The sequence below is a fragment of the Saccostrea echinata genome, unplaced genomic scaffold, assembly GCF_033153115.1.
Source record: "Saccostrea echinata isolate AGI-Se365-2 ecotype Australia unplaced genomic scaffold, CSIRO_AGI_Sech_v1 ptg000029l, whole genome shotgun sequence".
Lineage (NCBI taxonomy): Eukaryota > Metazoa > Mollusca > Bivalvia > Ostreida > Ostreidae > Saccostrea > Saccostrea echinata.
This window is the reverse complement of record NW_026889778.1, coordinates 36520707-36546616: the sequence shown is the minus strand read 5'-3', so window position 1 is coordinate 36546616 and position 25910 is coordinate 36520707.

Below are 25910 nucleotides of genomic sequence, written 5' to 3'. Positions count from 1 at the left end.
AGTTTTTACATCAAAATTTAGTGCTGATTTTGAAAAATATGTCAATAGGGGATCTTAACTAGCTATCAAAATAGGTTTTATCATTAAAGAAGGGCCTAAACCTGACCATAATCGCAACCTGTTCTTTATTTGTGATGCCAAGAGTAGCGGTAAAATGTACGACGTACATGTATTTAAAAGTAAAATGAGAAACAACAACAACAAATTAATATACGTAAGCTGTGAATTAAAATTGAAAAGTTTGTCATAAGAGGATTTTAACTAGCTATTGAAATAATAAATTCTTTCATTAAAGAAGGGCCTAATCGTAACCTTTCATTACCAAGAGCAGTGATAAAATGAAAGACATACATGTATTCAAAATTCCATTGAAAAATAAAATATCATACTTTGCCTCGCACGATTTTTTTTCATTATTAAAGGCGCCTCAAAGATAAAAAAAAAATAAATAAAAAAAAAAAAACAAAACAAAACAAAAATCGCCCGGTTCTGCAGTGATACACATGACGAGTAAACACCCTGAATTCAATTTAATTAGTGTTTATCGATTGCATTTAAAATTAACTTAACTATATTCAAGAAGTCAATATATATTAATTTTTCTTATTTATTTATTCAATTTTTTGCTTTTTGAATCGGATCTTTAAATTTTTTTTAGTGGTTATGGAGCCCCCTCCCCCTTCCCCGCTGACTTTGCCTCAAGTGGGATTAAGACTTTCACAACTTACAACGTTTTGTCTAATCTTGCCGATGTAGTTCTGTATAAGATAAGTTTTGTAACAATTATAATACATGTACAAAGTCTAATAGCAATAATTTACAATAATTCAGTCCGAAAATCCACTTGTCATATTGTGGAAATTAATTTACTATTTATTTTTGTGTGTGTTCTAATGTGTTGTAAACAAGAGTATGCAATCATTCAATGTTATCATTTATTAATACAAAGTTTAAGTACCCAAAAAATATATTCACATACACTGTACTGTTATTGTTAATGTTTATTACACAGGCACGCGTAGAAAGCAATTTTATTTCTTTGGGGGCGAGGGAGGGGGGGTCTAAAAAGAAATGTTTTGAAAAACAAACAAAAGAGGCTTAAGACATTATTATTGTTGATGGGCAATAATACACATGTTGGTACACTGTAATATGTTTAGGTATACGACTGCATGCTCCTTTCTTAATCTTACAGGCCTATAACATTAGAAATACCAGAGAATAATTACAAAAGAATGGAAATGCGATATTTTTTTTCGTATACTAGATGATGACAGATCTAGTGACGTTTATTAATTTTATGAAATTCAATTTCTTTCGGTCGGTCTCCTTCCTCATATATACATGAGTATGTATATATTCCTCATATAAACATTTACAATGTATGTACTTGGAATATGCAAATAATTTCTATGTGCACGGGATATGTGTGACATACATATTTATATATAGGACAGTCTGTGTCAATGCAACTAGCAAATTCAGCAAGTCACGTGTTTAAAACATAATAAAAATAAAATTAATTTATAAAATAATTTAAAGCAAATTCGTAAAAACTTTGAGGAGAAAGCGTTAAACTTAAAATAATCATAATGATAATTTTTCAAATTTTCTCCCCCAAATTATGACTACAAGTAATTTTTTGTCGTAAGATTTGAATTATTAAATACAGATTATTAAAGGCGATTTTGGATACACCGCAGACTTCTAGCACAAGATGAATCCAAATATTTCATTTTTAACATGGCGTCTTCCGTAAAAATAATCAATGTTTGTTATGAATTTCAGATGGTTTTATTTGTCAAAATAATGAATATATTTATAGAGTTTCGTGAATTTATTGCACATGGGTGTAAAACTTCGCTTGTCTACCGAATTTTTGAGCCACCAACAAATTAAAATCTCCGTAACTGAACGACTCAAAATTCAAATTTAACGATTCAATGGTATTTCACATTTGTATAATTGCACAAACATTCGCCTAATTTTCATCATATAGTGGAATTAATCTTAAATAATTACAGTTTGAATTTGATGACGATCAATTTTATTGACGGAAAGAAACGTATCTTTTACAAAGCATCATTACTTCAAACATTTTATCATGATAAATTTAATATATTTTATCATTAAGATTTGCGGCTTTGTGAGTAATTAAAATTATCATACTACAGTTTATCAAAAAGGAAAGTTTTCGTCTTACCAAAAAAGTTTCGCAATTTCAAACAATCCTATCAGATTTTGCGTTTATCCTATCGTGAAGATCGTGGTCTATCGTGTTTTGCGTTTATCGTATTTTGCGTTTATCGTGTTTTGCGTTTATCCTATCGTGCGTGTATCCTGTCCTATCGTGCGTGTATCCAATCGATTCGTGCGTTTATCCTATCGTATCGTGCGTGTATCCTATCGTATCGTGTATCCTGTAAAGAATATCGATGCGGGTACTGTATATATATATATATATATATATATATATATATATATATATATATATATATATATATATATATATATATATATATATATATATATATATATATATATATATATATATATATATATATATATATATATATATATATATATGTATATATATATATATATATAAGTAGTGTTCTACCTTGTTAGTAGAGATTGTTCTATCGGACGTATCCGTATACGTATCCGTATACGTATCGAGGTGAGAGAGGCATCTCGATCCCGATGATTTAACCGTTGGGTAACATTTCCATCGTTTCTTGTTTGATTTTAACCTCATTCATTGGAAAATAAGATATATAGTAATATTTCTAATGAAACGTATCAAGATGCTGTTCTCACCTATCATTTTATGGAAGGATTTTAAAAAAATAAAATTAGTAAAAAAAAAAACATGTATATTTTTATTAAATTGTTAAAAAATAAAAAAAAGGTTCAAAAAGGGACTTTCTCTCTCTCTCTCTCTCTCTCTCTCTCTCTCTCTCTCTCTCTCTCTCTCACAATATCAGGATATATTATTGTTTCATTCTAAAAGTAACCTTTACCAATACAAGACATATTCCCCATAATGCATACAGTCAACGCTCGTTATCTCAAACTTGATTGAACCAATTAAAACTTCGATATATCCAAGGGTTTGAGTTAACAAAGTTTAACTGTACGAGGTGTCAGAGATTAAACATTCTAGATGAGTATAAGTTTGTCTACATCAAGCAGACACTTAAAATTGATTAACAAAGTGGAGAAGGGGGAAGCTGGGCCGAGGCAGGGAGAAACTAAACTAAAAAATGACAAGTCACCTTATCAAAACTTTGACAATAAAAAGGTGACCATACTGAATACTGTGTGTGTGTGTGGGGGGGGGGGGGTGTCACTGAAAATTTCCATCCTCATTTTCTTTTTTATCATTATCAACATTCTGTATATCATTTGATTATATTTGATGGACATAGTTCTCCAGAAAAGCTTTGGAAAACTGGCAATTCTGGGGTGGTTTGAAGACTCTAAATTCCCTAAATTGTTAGGTGTTAGCCGTATCCGAAATTCCAGAGAGCTTGAGAAAGGACTACGATTTCCGAAAGTGATGCAATTACACGCAGTTTTTGTCGAGGATGAATTAACAATTGTTGATAAAAGGAGATAAACGGAGAATTTTTTTTATGTCTTATACATTACTTTATATATATATACATGTTGGGGGGGGGGGGGGGGGGAGGACTGGCATTTTTAAGCATATACTGGTAAGGGTCTGGAAGCAAATTCTCTTTAGAAAACTGCTACACGGTTTTATTGATTGTGTGGATATCAACGTCTTTTGCATTTAGTGTGTGAGTGAGGGGGTTAAAGTTTATGTCATCTAATGTAAATCACAGAATCAATCAATAAAATGCCCTGATGTTAAGAGGGAGAGAGGGGGATCCCGATAAATGTTTTTAAACAAAATTGCAATTAAAGTTTTAAACAATATAATGAAAACAAATACAAATTTATTGAATTTCATTATCTATTTTTTTTTTTAAATTTTCCAGCAAAATAACAAACTTTTACAGCAGCTTAATACATTTTTTATTAGAAAAAATACCATATGCTATTCTTTAATGAATGGGGCTGCTTTAGAACCAAACAAATAACGATGGAAATTATAGTAAATAGTTTAGACATCGGGATCGAGATGCCTCTCTCACCTCGATACGTATACGGATACGGATACTTATACGGATACGTCAGATAGAACAATCTCTAATAATAATAATAATAATAATAATAATAATAATAAAAATAAAACAACAACCGAAATCAGCTTTATATCTCCTGAAGAAGTAGGATTAGCTGCTACTCGAAAAAGCCATTTTTTCTTTTTGTATTTGTTATTCCTATAATATATGTAAGCGCACAAATATTTACAATGTACTATACGTTAAATTCGATTACTGGTATTTTTTCTGTTTTCTATAACTATATTGTTAGTATCAAATTGTCTAAATTTACAATATTATGCAAAGAGATTCTGTTAGCATCGCCTTTTCAAAGGAATTTGCAATAAGCTCTAGGTTTCAAACTTTTTATAATATGTCCAACCTGGAGCAACTACTGGTAGAGTAGCAATTTTCTAAGCTTAGTGCATTAAGTTTAAATTCTTCCTTTGTTTATACGAATGTATATTAAATATGACTTGTAAACTAATATTGTGGTTTATTTATCCGATGCCAATAATATTAAATATCCTGTTTTTAACAGTGATGTAGTGTAAATTGTCCCTTAGATTAATTTTAAACTAAATTCTCCCAGGGTTTACTTTCATAGTGTGAAAAAACAAATGGTTGTTATCGCATTGTGAAAAACAAATGGCTGTTTTCGTACTGTGAAATTAACAACATCATGGCATTTATTCGGAATTTTCCTTCCTTTTACAAAACAGTGAGATACTAATTAAACCCTATAGATAGCTAGAGTGAGCAAGCAATCCTAACACTTACTAAAACGTACAGCAGAAAATTTGTCCAATTGTTGTTATAATCCTGGCTACAATTTTCAATCGTAACCACTTTCCTAGGATTTCACAGCCTACGACTGTAATGTTTACGAAAAGACAACTAATGGCGACATGGAATAGGAGAATCCGAAGAAAATTTAAGCTTAAATTCTATCATCTCTAGTTGGATATGGAATTTATAACACTCTAGAGATTGGAATTTTGTTTGTTCGTAATTTCATCTACTCTTTGCATTCGTGAAAAATATATATAAAAAAAATTTCCCACTGGTGAAAAAAATCCTTAAGCAAATTCAAAAATAAATAGTGCTCATGCCAGTTTGAATTTTAGATGTAATGTAAACATTTCATGAAACCTTTGACTTACCCACACATATGGGAAAATTTTCCAGTCTTCATCGCAATTTATACAAAACAGGCTCTTTTTTTCAAATACAATCCATCAGCAAGATTCAGTAAAGGATATAGATTTATTTTAGATTCACACAGAATATCTTCAATTTATCCTTTTATATCCTAATTTATCACTTAAGTATGCCAGTCTAATATATACACGATTTATAAACTCTGTCTACGGACGTGTAATTGGGGACATTTCACATTCTACTTTTTGTTACTGTTTTAACAAGCTGCATATCGGACAGGAGAAAGGAATATAGATATTTTATTGAGAATGTTCACTATCATAGCAACACACTGAGGCTTAAGAGAACGACCCAGACATCTTAATTCAAAATCACTTAAAAATCAAATAAAAAATCAATGATAAATAATCAAAAGCAATGTCATATGAAAGGAATGTAGAAGTTATGATACTTTCCCCGTCATGCCAGCTCAAGTTTGCAGTGACGACGTCATATGTCATTATGAAGTCATTTCTCTCATGTTGATTGCTGAATGTCTTGTCTGAAAATGTTGTTGCTTTTTAAAATCCAGATTCATAGATTTATCTCTTTTAACACGTGAATTAAAATCTTTTTTAAAAAAGAAGAAGATTTTACATTCCATGTTTTGAAGATTATAACTGCGCAAAAGTTTTCTGTAAACCAGTTACAAGTATGAATATGAGAAGCAAGATAACATATTTTTAAGGTTCTATCGGAATATAGATACCAGTTGGTGTGTGTTCAAATTGATCATACTTCATAATTTTATTCTTGGGTTCGATAACAAAAAGAAATTATACAATTGAAAGAATTGGAATTGGATTTAGAATATTAATCGAGAGTGTAATAAACACCGCCACCAAAGATAAATGCACAGATATTGAAATTAACATTTGCACAGATATACATTCATAATAAAAGTACAGTGAAGTATGATGTTACAATGTTTCATTTCATAAATCCTATTTGTCAATGTAATATCAGATAAAGATCTAATAGTACTATTTTACGGATAATGTTGCTGGATTTCTAACTTGAATCCTGAGATGTTAAGATTTCAGAACCTGCTATGAAGGGATGATTGCTATTAGTAGAACACATCTATGCACCAGATAACCACGCATCGTTAAAAGGAAAATAAAAAGAAAATGCACCGATTAATATTTGTAGGGCGTTCACGTCACTGCAAAAATAAAGCATTACATAGAAAAGTGTAAAACAAGAAATAATTCAATGAATTTCTTTTATGTTTTAATTGCTTTTTATTTTCAACTGTACAATAATTCTAGTAACAACATTGAACAGTCAAATAGCAACGTGGATTATAACAAACAAACAAAACCCCCCCCCCCCCCCCAAAAAAAAAAAACCCCAAAAAAAAACCAAAAAAAAAAAAAAAAAAACAAAAAAAAAACAAAAAAAACAGAAAATCATATATTTACACCGACCCAAAACCCTTAAGTTGTAGGTTTTAAATAAATTCGGTGTCATTTTTGGCTGTCAGAGTTTGTTTCTGTTCCTCTTAAGATATCAATACAAATGCCAGAAAAAAATCGTTTCATTTCAATGACGCTTAGAGTGCATTGCATGTACCTCTATAAAAGATTATCTCCCTCATGCATAGCTCTGATCCATCGACGTATTTGGCTGTAGTCTTTGGCACCTTTTATCAGCTCTTCCAAGTCTTTATTGAAATATTTTGGATTTCCAACGTTGGAGGCTTGAGCATCACTGAAGAGACATAATTTGTCGAAATGCGCATCTGGTGCATCAAAATTGGTACCGTATATGATTTACATTGTGACCCCTGGGTCGAGGCCTCTGCTGGTGGACTGTTAGTCCCCGAGGGTCTCTACAGCCCAGTTACCTAATACTTCGGTACTAGCTTCAAAATATGGATATATATTTAATTGCTGTGGTAAAATTTAGAGACACCTTTCTAACTCCTTTTGAGAAAGATTAAAATTTAGAAATTTATTTCAAAATTAAGGATTATCTCCCTCATACATAGCTCTGATCCTTCAACGTATTTGGCTGCAGCCTTTGGTACCTTTTATCAGCTCTTCCAAGTCTTTATTGAAGTATTTTAGATTTCCAACGTTTCGGTTTAAGTATCACTGAAGAGACATGATTTGTCGAAATGCGCATCTGGTGCTTCAAAATTTGTACCGCATATGATTTACATTAAAAGAGGTTGAAAGAATGTTCCAGGTACAAATATTTACCATATCAAACCATTACATACGCGTTCGTCTGTGTTGACTGACTGATGACTTTCCACGGACCCGAAGACCAAGGGTTACATGTACAACTCTTAATAGCATCGAGGAATGCTACTACAGCATCTGAGAATGAGGAACAGAAGGAAACAGGCGGAATAAATCAAAATAATGATGAACTCAAAGTATCGTAGAACCCAAGCTGCAACTGATGTTCATGGTGGATGTAATCAGTTTTTGATTTGGGAGGGGTATAAATGGTTATTGGTTACTTCTACGTACGTGATAGCATTCAATTTAACAATCAGATGTCTAGCGATTTAAATCAAGTTCTCTCTTACTTTTGAATTCTGTATTGCAATGTGTATATTTAAGATAAAAATATTTATATATTTATTAATTACTTGTGTTTTTTTCTTTTGCATGTCATTAAAAAAAGTAGTTTGTACTGCATATTATTATTTTGAACTAATTATAAGTAATTAAAGGTGTCTTTGCTATTCTCTGCCGATATGTTTCAATATTCTTTTTTTATTCTATAAAAGTTTTTGAAAAGTTTTGCTGTTTTTTTTTTTTTCATTCTTACAATATCAAATGAGTATACCAATGCTTGACAAAGATGTAAATACTACTTCTGCACGCATAACATGACCTTTCGCTTAAAAACATAACAATATAATTATTCGACAACTCATATTTTTAAAAGATTTTGCGAATTTTTATCCTTTTTGATTTTCTCATATCATATTCAAGATTTATACGTTAAGCGTAACCCGATTCTTTTACAAAAAAGGCCGATAAATTTCATATTAATTATAAAAGCTAACGCCACAACTCTGCCTACTGCTGTGTTTAATAGGTATTGGATGATGTACACTAAAATTTGAGATACACTAAAATCTGAGATACAATCATAGGAATTGATGGAAAAAATGTGGTCAGTATAGTAGATTGTAGCATCTTAAAGGCCATCAGTTTCCATTTAGTCCCACCCTGCTTGCTCTGCTTTTTAGACTTATTAATTGTAAATACAGACGTGTTTGTTTCAAAAATGGCTGATTGAACATAGGTTCATCTTGACCTTTAACCATGGTATCAACTGTTGATGGTCCTAGAGTACAAGTATATGTTGAATACTGATTGCATTTCAGGACATTTTCATCAAAACTTCCAGTAAATACGGACCTGGAATATTGTGCACAGTCCTGGTTTTAACATATTCTAGGTCCGAAACTGATCTTGGTGAGATAAGCCTTCTTATTCTTCTGGCTAAATACAGATAGATACCAAATATTGTGAGGATTTTGATAGAGAATTTGTCGTTCTGGAGAAATTGAGAACAATGCGCACGTGTTCTCCAAAGATTTCATGAGGTTCACAATCAATTGCTTCTTCTCGAGGGAATATGATACAGAAAGGCAAAAAATGGAAGTATAGAAAGTATTACAGAAGTCAATAAGAAAATCAATCTGGATTTGGTTTATGTCATCAATTTGAAATACCTGTTTAGAGCAAGTAAAAGTGCAAATACACGTTCGATGCAGTGATACAACAGATGAACAACTACGACATGTCTCCCGGCAACACCAAAGAGATTAAGTAAACTGTATAAGTATACATTGCAGTCTTTCCAGTGCACCATAAAAAAATCCAGAAATATCCAATACAATTTCGGTTGATGCAATACTGACGAAAATGACACATTAACTGTGCTTTCTAAGTTGTTTATCCCTCAGCATTAATACTCAGGAACGCATGTTCAATGCTACTGAAATAGTCAGAAGAATAGCAGCTGAAAAATAGTAGATTTGTGAAGAATCTGTTTCTCCGTAAGATGGTATTTTATTGGTCTTTTTTTTTTCTTATTTTCGGCAATACATGTATCGAAAATATGTAAAAGAGTTCTTAACGTTTTAGTCCTGAAGAGAGAATGCTAAATAAGAGAATTCTCACAGTATTACGCTGAATAAAAAAACACATTATAATCTCGATGAAATAATCCCTACTTTATAAAGATCAGTCAATACTCACAGGGTTATTTTTTTGCAGTGGGTGAAAATTGTATCAAGTTTCTATGATATGTGAACTGATGTATAATTTTGTTATACATAATTTTTAAGAGGACAATTGATCGGTAAACGATTTTCACAGAAAAAAATACATCGAATATATTAACCAAATTCTGATAGCTTTCGTAATTATATAGATATTGAACAATATTTAACAATCAGATTAATACATGATCTTGAATTTTGTCTCTCTTATATATGCATTCTTAACTTCAACAATAAGTGGAATCTGTATATTGGACATTTTCACTAAAAAATTTCATATACTTTTTTCTTATACATGTATCTTCAGCAAGTATCTAGGATTGTTTCTTTGTGTGTGTGTGTGTTCAAAATAAATATATACTAAAATATAAACGTTCAATTGTTCCGATTTTACACGTTAGCTTTTCAAGCTATATTGTGAATAGCAAAACTTTATTGAATGATTGATTTTATGTTGTTTTACGTCACGTTCGAGAATTTTTCACTCATCTAGAGACGTCACCATATACCGGTGAAGGCCTTCAAATTTAGACCTTTACTCGAAACTCAGGGCCATTGAGCAGTGAGGGTTCTTTATTGTGCCAACACCTACTGTGAAACGGTGCCTGGGTTTTGAAGATCTCACCCGAAGGACCCCAAATCTCACTTCAAAGTGCCGAGCGCTTGGCGAAGGAGCAGTTGCTACCTATTTTTTACCGACTTAGGTCAGTCGCGGCCGTGATTCGAACACACGACCTTCCAATCACGGAGCGAGCGCTCTACCGACTGAGATAACGTGACAAAACATTATTGAAGACAGAAACCAAACATCTTCAATACAGTTTGTTTCTTCAATTGAGACTTAAATTTGATGAATCAGTTTTAAACACTTCCTTTCTAAAGTACGGGTATTAGTCCCACTTTCGTCTGCCACACTATCTTCTTTCTCAAAGTCCTCTAACATATTCAAGCAGTGGTCAATTATTATTATTATTTATTTTTGTTTAGAAAATAATTGGTACACGTTTACATATGCAATAAGGATTCGGCTTTTCTATATCTTATTCTGGTGATTAATTAGGGCTTAAAACAAAGTTTTCCTATGGAATTCTGGAGCCCAAAACTTCTCATATTTTACGCAGTCGCCAACTCATCTTCCGGAATATGATTAGTGATCTTGTAGATGTTTAACAAGGTTGAGGAATTTTTGTCTTTAACCAGGAGGACAATTGTGGTTAGAATTCAAAAACAATTATTTTTTTTAACAAAACCTGGTTCTCAGAACTCCTTTTGCATCTTATGCAGTAGCAATTTATTTCATCTTTTGGAATACAATCGATTGTATTGAATGTCACAAATGGGAGGACATAACAGTAGTGGTTATTGACCATAATCCAAGATGGACAGACGCTCAGAGAAAAGGCAAGGAAAATTTCTGGATGCACAGACTGAAGTCATTCCGCCCTAATGGCATTAACAAACTAAATGACTTCACCGGGATGAACGTGAACTAGACCAAATCCCGGATTGTAACAAACGAATTCATTCTCTCTATGTAGTGTAAACTTTACCGTTAATTCGCATTAGAAAATCTGGAACAACCTATGCAAATATTTATAGCTTACATTTTTGTTTATTTCTTTTATCCGATTTCCAAATTTATAATATATCCAAAGAGCTAAATCCACGAAGGGGCTAAATCGGCCTATTTTTTCAAGAAAATTAAACTTAGAGGAAGAAAAAAATTAACAATAGAAATATTATCCTTGGGTATCAAACTTAAATAGTATATGCCAATTTTTTTATTTGATGACGTCATATTTGTACAGAAAACGTCTAAACACGTGCACTTTGCTTGTTTTTATCAAAATAAAGCATTTTTTTCGTCTTTGGTTCAAATTTTTGCTGTGGCCACAACCTTCGAACAAAATAAAATTTATACCATTGAAAAGAGGATTAAAATATGAATAAATAAAGTATATTTTTATTTTGTTCGAGGGGTGTGGCCACATCGAAATTAATGCTTTTCGTTCGATTCAAATATCTTAGCATCGACTCACACAGTGAAAATAGCGGGGATTACCCTATATTAATAGAAAATTGTTTTTGTTATATTGTTTTTGTAAATATCAAAAAGTTTTGAAATGCGATTGTTATATTTATTATAAGTTATTTTGTGTTGTGGTGCAAAAAAGTACGAAAAACTCTCACTAGGCATGACTGCATAGATGCAATAATGTCGACATTTTGTGTACTAGGCCTACGTGCCTCAGTCCTGACCCAAGACTTTTCCTTCGAGTAGATGATCTATATTTTACTCATCATTATACTGAAATGTTAAAAAAAAATAATAATGTGTACTCTTTTCCTCTGCCTATTTATTTATGCTTTAAATTTGTTTTCCAACTCCCGGCTCCTCGTCACTATGGTCACTATGTAATCAAAGGGAGATTACCCGAGAAACATGTAGGCTACATCTTTATTTTCTCCTGAGTGGCCGTGTCGGAATAGCCTAGAATATGAAACAAATTACATCGGATGCAACTACCAAGACGTATTTATAATGATTGTTTTGCCACCTTACAAAACATAAATGTCGTGAAGTCTGTATCGACAGCATGTACAAATGGTTAATGTTACGTAATAGAGTCTATCATAACTACATGTACATGTATTATAATTATAACCCATACCCATGATACCCAACATGCGTTTCAGAAATCGCCAGTGGCATTTTAAGACAAAAGATTAATTAATATTTATTAGTGAAAACCTTTACTGATCGGAGACCTCTTAACATAAATTATGTTACGAAGTACTCAACCTAGAAAATTCGAGTTGACAAATCAAATAAACATAGATTGATTTTACAGATCGCGTGTAATTTTTGTGATAGGCCTCTATAAGAAAAATGTCCTACATTGTATAAACGAATAACTTACTACCAAGGCAGTGACAACTCTTTAAGGTTTTAAGTAATTTCAGTATCGCATGCATGCTGTGACCTAGCCAACACATGAAAAAAATGTCAAAGGGAGGCTACTTGCTATCTCTTTCTATTTTGAGTTACTCCGCTTAAATGTAACAGGCCCAAGGGAGAGAGGGCAACCAAGATTAGTAAGCATGTTTATACATGTAGTAGTGTAAATTCATAAAGGGGGGGATTCGAACATTGATATAAAATAAGAAGCAAAAAAAAAAAAAAAAAAAAAAAGAAAAGAAAAAGAAAAGAAAACTGTTACATTTACAAAAAAATAAAGAAAAGAAAAGACAGGGGTTATTGGGGAGGGGGGTTCGGGATTCTCACCCTCACTCATTAAATACGTGGAACAGTTCGACCAATTGCTGCTGCCATTTTAACAAGAAAGTAGTAAAGTGAATAAATAACAATGCCGATTATATTAGTCCTTGTATATATATATAGTATATATATAGTATAAAAAATAAATTCAATAGCAGTTTTCATTTTTTTTTAATCTCCTTGATAAAAATTTATTTAAAAAACGATTGATTTTTCGTGACTCAGTCATTGCATAAATTTATTATAGATCCCAGGCCCGTAGGTAGCAATTTCAGTTAGGGGGAGGGGGAGGCACATCCATACATTTTCAGTTGGGGACACTATCAAATACCAAAATTCCTTGACAAGCCAAAAAAAAGGGGGGGGGGACATCAGACGTTTTTTATTGACGGGACACAAGCATATAGTAGCTTTGTTTTATATAGTATTCTATATATCGGCAAAATTATTGGGGGGGGGGGGGCATGGCCACCCCCCGGTTCCTACGGCCATGTATCCTTAATGTATTATTATTATTATTAACGGATATAACTGCTACCGGTAATTTTGCCTGTCTATCATATTTTTTTTTTGAAAGGACGTCTATATAGAATATACCTTCATAGATCGGGCATTTGAACATGGTATTGGGAGGAGGGGGGGGGGGTATGGGGGGGGTAATATGTCGTTCGACATGTGGTCTATAATTTTTTTTTCGACGGTCTGTAATGATAGCCATTTACTACTACCAGTAGCTGTTTTTCGTATATTTTTGTTTAATTACAAATAGTAACGATCCGAAAACGTCCAAGTTAAAAATCTCATATGCAATATGTATATATATATTATGATTATTTTATCGTCTTCTGTACTCATCTATTTGTAGTTGTGTTAGAAATTGTACATGGAGAAACGGAACGTTATTTTAAATATATGAAAATTATGAGTAAAATGTTAAAACTGGTTTTGAACTATATGAAAGTCCTAGATGTTGGTATGTTTCAATGTAATTTTCACTTCTCACCAGATAATCATTACTTTATGATTTTATTAAAAGGGTTTATAATACGTACTCCCCAACATGGGAGTGTGTAAGATATGATAATATGATAACAAAACGATTAGTTAGCAATAATTCATTCGATCGTTTTTATCATCTGAAATCTCTTTTCACATCTATTGTGGGTATATAAAAAAAAGTTTCTCTTTGATGATATAACATAGTTTTCATAATTAGTGAACTTTATTTCGATGAAGTGATTTACATTGCGTAAAGTGGTATATGTGCCATTTCCGTTTATCTTTTTGTTTTTTTTTTTTTACTTCAGGTTCCGTTTTGAAATTCAGATACTTTGGAAATCTTGTGTTTTCGTTGGAAAATAATTTTTTTTGCGGCCGATTTGATACTTTGCATCACTCATGTTTAAAAGTCTGTAGTGGCTTCTTTCCTGACAATCTGTGGTGCGCAGGATTGTCGTCAAACGTCACTATTTTACGTGTATTACATGTATGAACTACAATTTCATTTCAAATGTCCGGGAAATGCCATAATTTTCGGTAGTGCAACGAAATTCTCAAAATGACAATAAAATAGATGGTAACTTCAAACGTATTCATTTTTAATGCAACTTTTCATTTTAATTTTATGTTTTCGTTATTAAAGAGTACTCGTGTGTTTTCTGGAAAAAAAAAACCGTATATTTTTTGTTTGTACACCGTATGACCATACAATAACACATTTAAGAATGATAAAATCCTTATCCATGGCTACTATAGTATATATTTTACTACATTGATTCAGTTTTACTCAAATATGACGGATTAACACTTTGTGTTTGTTTTCAACTTAACGTTTCTCTTATTTTCATCTAAAACGTGTTACATGTATCAACGATTATACCAGACAACAGTTGTATAAAACAAATATTTGGCATTTCTTTAGAGTACAAATAGCTTTAATTAAAAAAATAAACCAAAACTTTTCAGAACTTTTTGAAAAATTCATAGTAAAATTTTAAAAAATTTTACAGAAGAGCTTATATTGGTTATTTTTATTCCATTAACGTACATATGTTACTGTCTTATACAGAATGTCAACGTCACGACGTTAAAGTATGTAACGTCAACGTAATGACGTGATAGTATTAATAAGGAAAACAATACCAAATTTAAACGAATGTAAAAAGAAAACCAGAAAAGATATTGTTAAAAAATAAATTGTTTTACAACATACAAATCTTAGAGTTTTATGTGAGAAAGTTTCATTTATTTTGATGACTGGGCCGATTTAGCCCCTTCGTGGATTTAGCTCTTTCATATTTTTAAATTGACCTTCCATATTATCTTTCTTAAGTTTCTTTTTATCATGTATAGTTACGCTATATTGAGAGAATAAGACAGTGAACGATTAACTACATGGTTGTAATTAATTAGCGATAATTAATTCGTTCAATTATGTAAACTTCGCACTTCACCAGAGTACACCCGACAGACCGGACTCAATTCATAGCGCTCCGGAGTTCTTTCTTCACAACTGTTTATAGATTTCATTGATGTCGATTTTAGGCTTGTGTGTTTTATTTTCCGGCTTGTGTATTTTTGTGAATAGGTACTTGTAGGTAGATTTATGAATGAAATTAAAAAAAGAAAGAAATAAAACAATTTGGTATGACCTAGGTTCTAATTTCTGAGACAAAAAGCTGAAAGCTACTGATCACAAAATGCGTTTCATTTTTCTACATATTTATTCGATAAAAAGGACTCGAGTTCGCGTTTTGGCTAACAAACGTCCTTTTTAGTCCTGTTTACATTAAGAACCAAGGGGGTTTACATGTACATTTTTTTTCTACATTCAGACTATGTTCGATGCTTTAATATAACCTATACTAAAAATTAGACCTGGATAATGTGTGAAAAACTCTTAAGGGTTGACATTATTGTTTTTCAAAATTATTTCATGTTTCCAATTGTTGAAAAAAAAACTTTTTCCTATCACTTATCAATTCAACAAATTTATAACATTTAGAATTTACATGTATACTTGACAAAGCTTTACAATTTACTTACAGAAGATGCTTGGATATTTCATATTGATAATAAAAGCCAAAGGAAATATTACTACATGCATAAATAAAGCTACAACTCTGCCCATTGCAGAGCTTAATAAGTTTGGGTTGATGTATACTAAAATCTAGGATGTAACCATAGGTGTTGATGGAACAAATGTGGCCAATTTGTCAAATTTTAACACCTTGAATGCCTTTAGCTTCCATCTAGACCCACTCTGCTTGCTCTGCTGATTAGAAGTTGTATCTATAGTAAATTTTTGTTAGGGGTAGTTTGAAATACCCCAAACTGTTAGGGCTACAAATGCGACCATAATTAATATATATCTGAGGTGTTATTAAAAACAATTAATGCTCATGAAAGCTTATAAAATTGCCGTTCTATCAATACCTATTATACCATGTTTCATCCACAAACAACGCCATGACATCATTGAGAAATACCACGCAACGTTTCTCACGGACTTTTTCTTCGAAAAAGATAGCAAGTTAATGAATTAAATTATCAATTTTTTAATTAACGCATTTTGTTTATCTTTTTATTTTTTTGTATGTAACGAGTATAAACCATGCTGTTAATGACTGTAAGATTGTCACACGTGTGCATGTGTCGTGCGAGGTACAGAGATAACTAAAGGTAAATAACCGAGAGTCGCGAAATACACCGTGATCCGGAATACCCTAAATGACTGTATGCTAAAATATAAGTTGAATATTTGAATGTGATATATGTAATTGAGGGAAGAATTTTGCATGAAGGATGTTCTTGAAATATGATGTCAATTAATTTGTTTCATTTTTTCTCTCAGAAAATAGTGTCTACAGCCGTCGCCCGCTTCAATTTTCGGATTATTTTGTGTAAAAATCCCTTTGCGAAACAAAGGATGACTACACAAAAAGCCTGTTTTTGGTTTTTTTCTGTTGCTTCTGTTGCTTTTATATCTAAATCTTATTTCACTTTTTTATGTTTATGAAAGAATCCTGTTAATTTGGAACCAAATTTAAATCTTAAAATGATTTTCGACTGTGATACAATAAAATGATTCAATGTTTTTTGTCCATACTGCTTTCCAGATATAGTGAATTTACACTTACCTGCCCTTGATTGAACATTAAATATGCATGAGAGGTGGAGCTAACATTGTAAGAATGGGTCTAAAATTAGACTTGATAAATAACAATGACATGTTTGAAAATAAAAGAGAACGTGATCACTCTTTCCAATCTCCCTCTCCATTCTGTATGGAACAAATACTTCTGACAAAGGTTACAAAACGAAACTAGCAATACGAGCACTTCAATGTATTTAAAGCAGAATGTATATCAGTGCCAGATGACTTAACGTATTCGAACACAATGCCCTATAGTTAGCACAATAATGCTACCTTACAACTCACGTGACGGAATTTAGCATTCACAAAGTTACCTGAGGTAGGACATCACGTGGTGAATTATAATATTCAACATGTCACAATCCTTGGTTACAACACAGAGAGTGAATGTAAGAAGAAGCAGTTTTTTTTTCTCTTTTTAACCATGAGCTCATGTTTGTCTATTAATCTCCTTTTGACACATTATTAGTTATGCAAATATACAACATGTGCCGATTATGTATAAAGTCAGTAAAAAAAAGTGGGCGTCCTCATTATCGTACAGAAGATTCAAGAAATTGTGATGACCCCTGCCTTTGAAAACAGATTCGAACTTCGTAGATACACACTTTTATTAAACGTAATTACATAAAGTTGTAGATTGGATGTTGACCATTCTTGCAATAAAAATAAAAATAGTTCCTTTGAAAGTTTATTTTGTCCCAAATTTCGCATGTCCTTAAGTGCAGTCATCCTTTCCTAAAATCTTTGTGTGCGATGCATGTTATCTTTATCGTCTAAAAGAAAGTTCCCTAAAAATTGATGTCTTCTGCAACTTTTTAAGAAAATACGGGAAAATGCACAAGCTCATGAGGTCACAGTGGTCATTAGGAGGTCATATAAGTTTTGTATGTTTTTTTTTTACTGTTTAACGCCCCTTTCCATAATTATTCACTCTTATGGAGACGCCACCAAATGCCGGTGGAGAGCTGCAAATTTTCACCTATACTCGACATTCAGGGCCATTGAGCAGTAAGAGATCTTTTTCGTGCCAGTACCTACTGCGACAGGGGACTTCGGTTTATACGGCCTCATCCGAAGGACCGGTCTGCACGTCCCACACTAGGATTCGAACCCGAGAAAGGATTAACTCCTTACTCTGTGATTCTGGAGCGAACGCTCTAACCACTACGCCACGCGGGCGACGAGGTCATATAAGAAAAACGCTTTGATTGAGGTCATATAAGAAAAATGGTGATTGATTGTATGTTGTTTTACCTCCCGTTTGAGAATTTTTCACTCATGTAGAGCTCTCATCAAATACGGGTGAAGGACTGCACTCAGGGTCACTGAGCAGTGAGGGTTCTTTATCGTGCAAACACATGCCGTGATACTGGGCCTCGGCTTTTAAGGTCTTATCCGAAGGACCCGCAACTTTCATTTCAAAGTGCTGAGTGTTTGGCAATGAAACAGTTGCTACCTATTATTAATCACCTTAGGTCAGTCGTGGCCGGGGCTCAAAAGCGCTCTACCGACTGAGCTACCGTGACGATAAAAATGATTTGTCTTGTCTTACTGTTTTGTTTGTTTGTATGTTGTTTAACGTCCCTTTCGAGAATGTTTCACTCATATGGAGACGCCACCACTTGCCGGTGGAGAGCTGCAAATTTTGTCCTATACTCGGCTCTTACGGCAATTGAGCAGTGAGGGATCTTTTTCGTGCCAGCACCTACTGCGACAGGGGACCTCGGTTTATACGGTCTCATCCGAAGGACCGGTCTCCACGTCCCACGGTGGGATTCGAACCCGCGATGTAAGGATCAACTCCTTACTTCGCGACTCTAGAGCAGACGCTCTAACCACTGCGCCACGCGGGCGACTCTTATCTTACAGAATGGAGTTTGAAGAATTTAAAAAGCATGCTTTTTCACTTCTGATAACTATTTCATTTCAAAAGAAAAAAAGGGAAAAAAATAGATTTTTAGTGAAACCTACCCTTTTCTTTTGAATGAGTTACATTTTTCTTACCATTTATGAGATCTGAGTTTGCATTTCCAAAGTTTTAGTAATATTTTAAGTGAGTGTTTTATTCTTACAGTCTGATGTAAATAGTTCCATGAACTTTCTACAGTCATACGCATAAATATAAAATTGTCAAAACTGGTCTAGTTTTTTTAAGTCCGCATCATTTTCAGTGAACCATTGAAATGTGTGAACGGTTTCCATATATTTTAAAACTTGCGTTTTCAATTTTTCGGCACGACGAGGTACTCTTAAAGGTCCGACGACATCCAAAAAACAAGAGTCCAATGCTTAACTAAATTATTATTACTACTACTACTATTATTATTATTATTATTACTATTGTGACGTCAAAAAAAAAACGCTTATATTTAGTTAAGCTTTAGAAAAGTTCATTATGACGTCATGACTCAACGTAATTAATACTGTGGAAAAGAATGTACGGAAGAAATAAAGTTTTCGTGAACGTTGCAGGATGCCCTCCTCTAATAAGTTCCATTTTTTGCAGAAGCAGTTGTCTATGCTATCATAAAGTCTAGTTTTTAAATTATCTTGAGGAATGGTTGTATAAATTGATAATCTTTTGATGATGTTCGCAATTTATTTGAGGATAATGTTCGCGGCATTTCTTTGATCTCGGCAATAAATGTAGTAGAATTTATTCTAAAAGTATAAGAACTTTCGCAAATTATCAAATTAGGAGACAAGGTCCTTCTCTTAAATAATTTCTTACCGGAGCATCTTTTTTTACCAGTAACAACAGGAAACTAACCACCAATCATCAAAATGTGGAAAAAATCTCGATGCAGTACATGTTCATTCGTGGCAGAAGGAACTGTAAATTCTCTTCCGTTTTTGGAACATTTCAAAAACGAAAGCGAATTTAGTTAAAACACCAATGTCGTGAACAAGTCCAACCTTATTTATGTCATAACCTGCGCCAGTTGCGGTGAAAATTACATCAGTGAGTCAGGAGACGACTTGAGAAATGAGATATAAAATGATCGTACACCGATATCCAATAAAGGAACCTAAATACCAGTGTACCCTAACACATAAGAAACTGTCTCAGAGGAAAATCTGAAATTTACGTTATTGTTTTAATCAGAATTCGTAGAGATGTATCACAGAACAAGAGCGTGATACAAAAGAAGAAAAAAGGGTTAATTTACATTTGTTCTAAACTGTATTTTGTATTAGATATAAATGCTCTTTTCCACAGTATTATTTGTAAGAAAAAAATAATTCTCCGCATAAAATTACATTGTATTTACGTTGCTTCATGACTTCCTAATGGACATTTCTAAATCGTAGCTAAATATTAGCGCTTTTTGACGTGACAATAATATCGATTGTATGTTTGTAACTTTGCAATGTATTGTCAAACTCCTGAAAATTGAAAATGAAACAGGTTGAGATTATTTCGGTGTTGTGTATTTTTTATTATGCTATTACTTGTGATCACTTATTCTACATGTGGATTACATTTATCATTTCTTATGTTTTAAATAAAGATTTTTTTTCTGCTTCCCAAAATCAAAATAATTCCCGAAAAAGACAAGTAAATGTAACATTAAAGATATATGATAAAGATTTTTTTTATTGATTTAAAAAAAAAAACATGTACCATTATTTAAAAAAAACAATCAATTTCATGTTTCCAATTGTTAAACTAACCCCACATTTTCTAACACTTATCAATACAACAAATTTACAACATTTAAAATTAACATGTACACATATGTATTCTGCAAAGCTTTACACTTTATTTACAGAAAATGCTTGGATATTTCATATTGATAATAAAAGACAAAGGAAATATGACGGCATGCACAACATTAAATAAACCTACAACTCTGCCCATTGCAGGGTTTAATAAGTTTGGGTTGATGTATGCTAAAATCTGAGATACAACCATAGGTATTGATGGAATAAATGTGGTCAATATGGCAGATTGTAACATCTTGAAGGCCTTAAGCTTCCATTTAGACCCACCCTGCTTGCTCTGCGGGTTAGAAGTTGTAGTTCTTGATGCAGACCTTTCTGTTTCATGTAATGTCAAACTGTGAGATAACATAGATCTATTAAGACTTCTTTCCGTAGTACCAATTGTTGACTGATTTACAGTCTCCGTTAAATTTTTATTACATTGCAGGACTTTTTCATCCTTTCTATTACTATTGACCGGAATTACCTGAATTGTGCACACAGTCCTGGTTTTGTCATAATCTGACTTCGACATCGAAATTGGTGAGATGAGCCTTTTTATTCTTCTGGCTAAATAAAGATAGATTCCAAATATTGTGAGGATTTCGATGGAAAGTGTAGTCCTGGAGAAATTGAGAACAATGCGCACGTTTTCTCCAAAGATTTCAAAAGGTTCACAATGATTTGCTTCTTCCCGTGAGAATATAATACAGAATGGCAAAAATAGAGCAGTAAAGAGTATCAAAGAAGTCACCAAGAAAATCAATCGGTATTTGGTTGATGTCATCAATTTGAAATACCTGTTCAGAGCAATTGAAAGTGCAAATAAACGTTCGATGCAAAGATACAAAAGATGAACAACTACGACATGCCTCCCAGCAACACCTAGGAGGTTAATTAAACTGCATAGATATACATTGTATTTGGTCCAAAACACCATAAAAAATCCCGAAATATCCACTGCAATTTCTATTGATGCAATACTGACAAATATAAGGCACTGGTTGTGTTTTCTAAGCTGTTTGTCCCTCAGCATTAATGCACAAGAACACATATTCAATATTACTGAAATTGTCAAAAGAATACCGGCTGAAAAGTAATAAATTTGAGAAGAATCTGCTACACTGTAAAATGATGTTTCATTGGCCATTTTTTTTTCTTTTCGGTAATGTTGAAGGCAAGTCTAAGAATTCTATCTCCTTAAGACGGGGAAATCTAAGTAGACTTCACTCTGCTAGACTAAGTACCAAAAAAAGATATCTGTGAAATAATTTACTCATTATAAAGATCGTCGAATAACAGTAAGAATACATGTAGTATGTTCATTGGGTGAAAATTATGTTAAGTTCCTATCAGATACATACAATAAAATGATATACACGTTAAAATGGCATTTGATTGGTGTAGAATGTTCACAGAGGAAAGCAAATTAGGTTAAATGATTATATAATATTAAACAACTATTTACTGATTATAAGGACAATGTCAAGTTTATTGTCACCCAAGACAGCAACTTTTTCCCGAGGCGCAGCAAATATATGTTTTCAAGGAGACTTTACTAGTGTTACCTCACGACATAGATAAAACCAGAAAAGTTCCAAGATGAAAAGCGTGGAAAATCGAATGCAAATTTCATGTACAAAATGAGATCTCGTACAGTTTTGCTAAGTGTATTAAGGAATAAAAATCCAAACAATCACAATACTGCAAGCGCTTTCTTCATGCTAGGTGTGTTTAAAGACAAATAATGACCCCGTAGAAAAAATGACCAGGTTTATTTTTTGACGTTGGTCATGAAAAATGATCCCCAGCCGTAGAAAAACGTCATTTTTTGTAGAAAAAGAACCCTAAATATCAGTTTTCTATATGTGCAACCTATAAGACATTGACCCCCGTTGAAAAATGACCCCCGTCCCAACAGAGTGATAAAAGGTTAAAGGTCATTGATGACAAGGTTTGGGTCTCAACGTTTAAATTTGTTACGTTTATCTGATGAGCATTAACCGTACACGCAATTAGAATGTAATATAACAGCATTTTATGTATTTAGATCTATTTACCTACATGTATTTTGGAAATTTTACTAGAGCAAAACACTTTTGGCAATCTGACAACAAAACTTTGAGATAAACGTGATGGCTTCAATTTTTCAACTTCCCTAATTTAAGTGACAACATACCATTATCACCTGCATGTGGATTTTATGTCTCCCATTTGATTCGATACGCAAGAGCATGTTCTTCCTACAATTTCTAAAACGAGGCAAGCTTTTGACAAATAAGTTGATCATACAAGGATATAAAGAATTTTGTTTAAAGTCAATTTTTTCCAAAATTCTATGGTCGATACAATGACCTTGTTGTCACCCGCGTGGCGCAGTGGTAGAGCGTCTGCTCTAGAGTCGCAATGTAAGGATTAATTCTTACGTCGCGGGTTCGAGTCCCACTGCGGGACGTGGAGACAGATCCTTCAGATGAGACCGTATAAACTGAGGTCCCGTGTCGCAGTAGATGCTGGCACGGAAAAGATCCCTCTCTGCTCAATGGCCGTAAGTACCGAGTACAGGTCAAAATTTGCAGCTCTCTACCGGCAAGTGGTGGCGTCTCTATAAGAGTGAAAAATTCTCGAGAAGGACGTTTAACAACAAACAAACATACAATGACCTTTTTAGCATATACAATCAAGCGATAAGTCGAATGTAATGTTGAATGAAGTTTTTCATACAAATTTTAGGCTATTATTTTCACACTGAACTGTCAATGGGTTTTTCAATTTGCCTGATCATGACAAGGAACATTCAGCGGATGTGACTGGTCGAAATGGAATGCTTACTCATCCATAGCATTCATGTTAGTTCTTCCTTCGGACAAATTATTTACACTTAGAAGAAAGTATTTTAAATTGTTTTTGATCGGAATTGTCCGGAAGAATTGAGCATTTGCTTGGCAAATCACATGTTTGTTCGAACAGATTTGATGTTTCTTCTTTTTACAAGATTTAGAACTCCTTCGATAAAGGAAATATATATATATATATATATATATAAATATATATATATATATATATAAATATATATATAAATATATATATATATATATATATATATATATATATATATATATATATATATATATATATATATATATATATATATATATATATATATATATATATATATATATATATATGTATGTATGTATGTTTATAAGAGGTCGGAGACTTTTAATGGATAAACCATTTTCATTCATAGATATTACTCTTCATACCAACCTGCGAAGGGTCTTTGTTTCCCAAGGATGTCCAAAACATGATTTGGTTAATTTATCAATATAAATAAAACAAATTATTGGGCGGGGGGGGGGGGGGTTAAGACCCAAACACCCTGTATACCCATTCATTCATCTTAAATGCTGACTTTAAAACAAAAGAAAATCTGAATGCTTGGCGAAATCAAGATCAACTTCTATCCTGCTCGACCAGAAAAAAGCAAACATTTTAAATATTTATTGTTTAGCTAATATTATGAAGTTGAAAATTGGCGTGCAACATAGTCAACATTTGGTAAATACTACATAGAAATTTCAATAAAATACTCTATAAATAACTTTTTTTCTCTCAGTAACACTGAAGACGTCAAGACGTAGCTTATGGTGATGTGAATTTGTTCAAGAATATCAATCTTATACGGTACCAATTTTGATGCACCAGATGCGCAAATTATGTCTCTTCAGTAATGTTCATGCCAGAACATTGGAAATCGGAAATATGTAAATTAAAAAAAAAACACTTTGAAGAGCTGAAGAAGGGGGTACCAAAGATTTAGGAGACAAATACATCGAAGGAACAGTGCTATGCATGAGGAAGATAATCCTTAATTTTGAAATCATGTGGTTTTAGATATTCGTTTTAAGCATTGAATTTGAAACTACGTTTGATTTCCTGTTATTTACTGACTTATCTGAAACCATCTCACACATACTACAATTATCAAAAGATTGAAATTAATTCTTTTCATAGAAAATTGCCCAACTTCGGTCATAAATCTAACTGCATGCTAGCATAGTAAAAAAGACCGTCTCCACGTATGACGTCCAGCTCCTGACTTTTCAGTGTGTCCTTAGTTTTGCTGGTCTACCAAACGTTTCTTCCATGGAATAACCAGTCGATCTATCATTTAACTTCTTTTGTCAAGTTCAAACCAAAGACATGTCTTTGTGTCGCTTCCTCGTTTCCATCTCCTTTCCCATATGGACAGGAGTCAGACCTCGCTCAACACAGTTCTACATCATTATTTGGTGCGTCGTATTATCGCCCGATGTCGCCAATATTGAAAATATCTAACGAAAAGCGTTTGCAAATATACCTTCATAAATCATTATAAACTATACTTTACACAGTTAAGGTGTGATATATTACATATGACATGCTTTCTTCAATTCCTATTTTATATGGTGCACGGCAGGCATCAACTCTCATATATGTATGTATGTATGTGTATATATATATATATATATATATATATATATATATATATATATATATATATATATATATATATATATATATATATATATATATATATATATATATATATATAAAATATATATTAATAAGGCACTTGGTTTATCAACTTTTTTGACTTCAAGATCGATGCGATATTATAAAAGCATGCTCTTTTTTTGAATTTTCTTTTTTGCATTGGTAGCTGACTTACCCTTTCCTCGGGTGATGGTCACAGAGTCTGTTAAATTTTGATTCCTATACTGGACTCTTTTATACCCAGTTCTAGGTTTTATAGAATTGCAAACAGTCTCGGTTTGGTTATAATCTGGTTCCAAAATCGATGCTGGTACATGTAAGATAACCCCGTAAGATGATGGGTTTTTTTCTATTCGGCAATATCATACCATACGCTATCTATAATAATTATCTGCTCTTTGGGAAAAAATTGTATTAAGTTTTTATCAGACACGAACTAACGCTATTTAGATCATGTTGATGCACAATTCTTTTTTTCTTTTTTTTTTTTTTTTTTTTTTTTTTTGAAAAAAAAAAACAATTTAAATTATAACTAACGATTTTCAGAAAGAGGAACAATGTAGATATGCGATAATTATTGCCATAATGAATGCCACA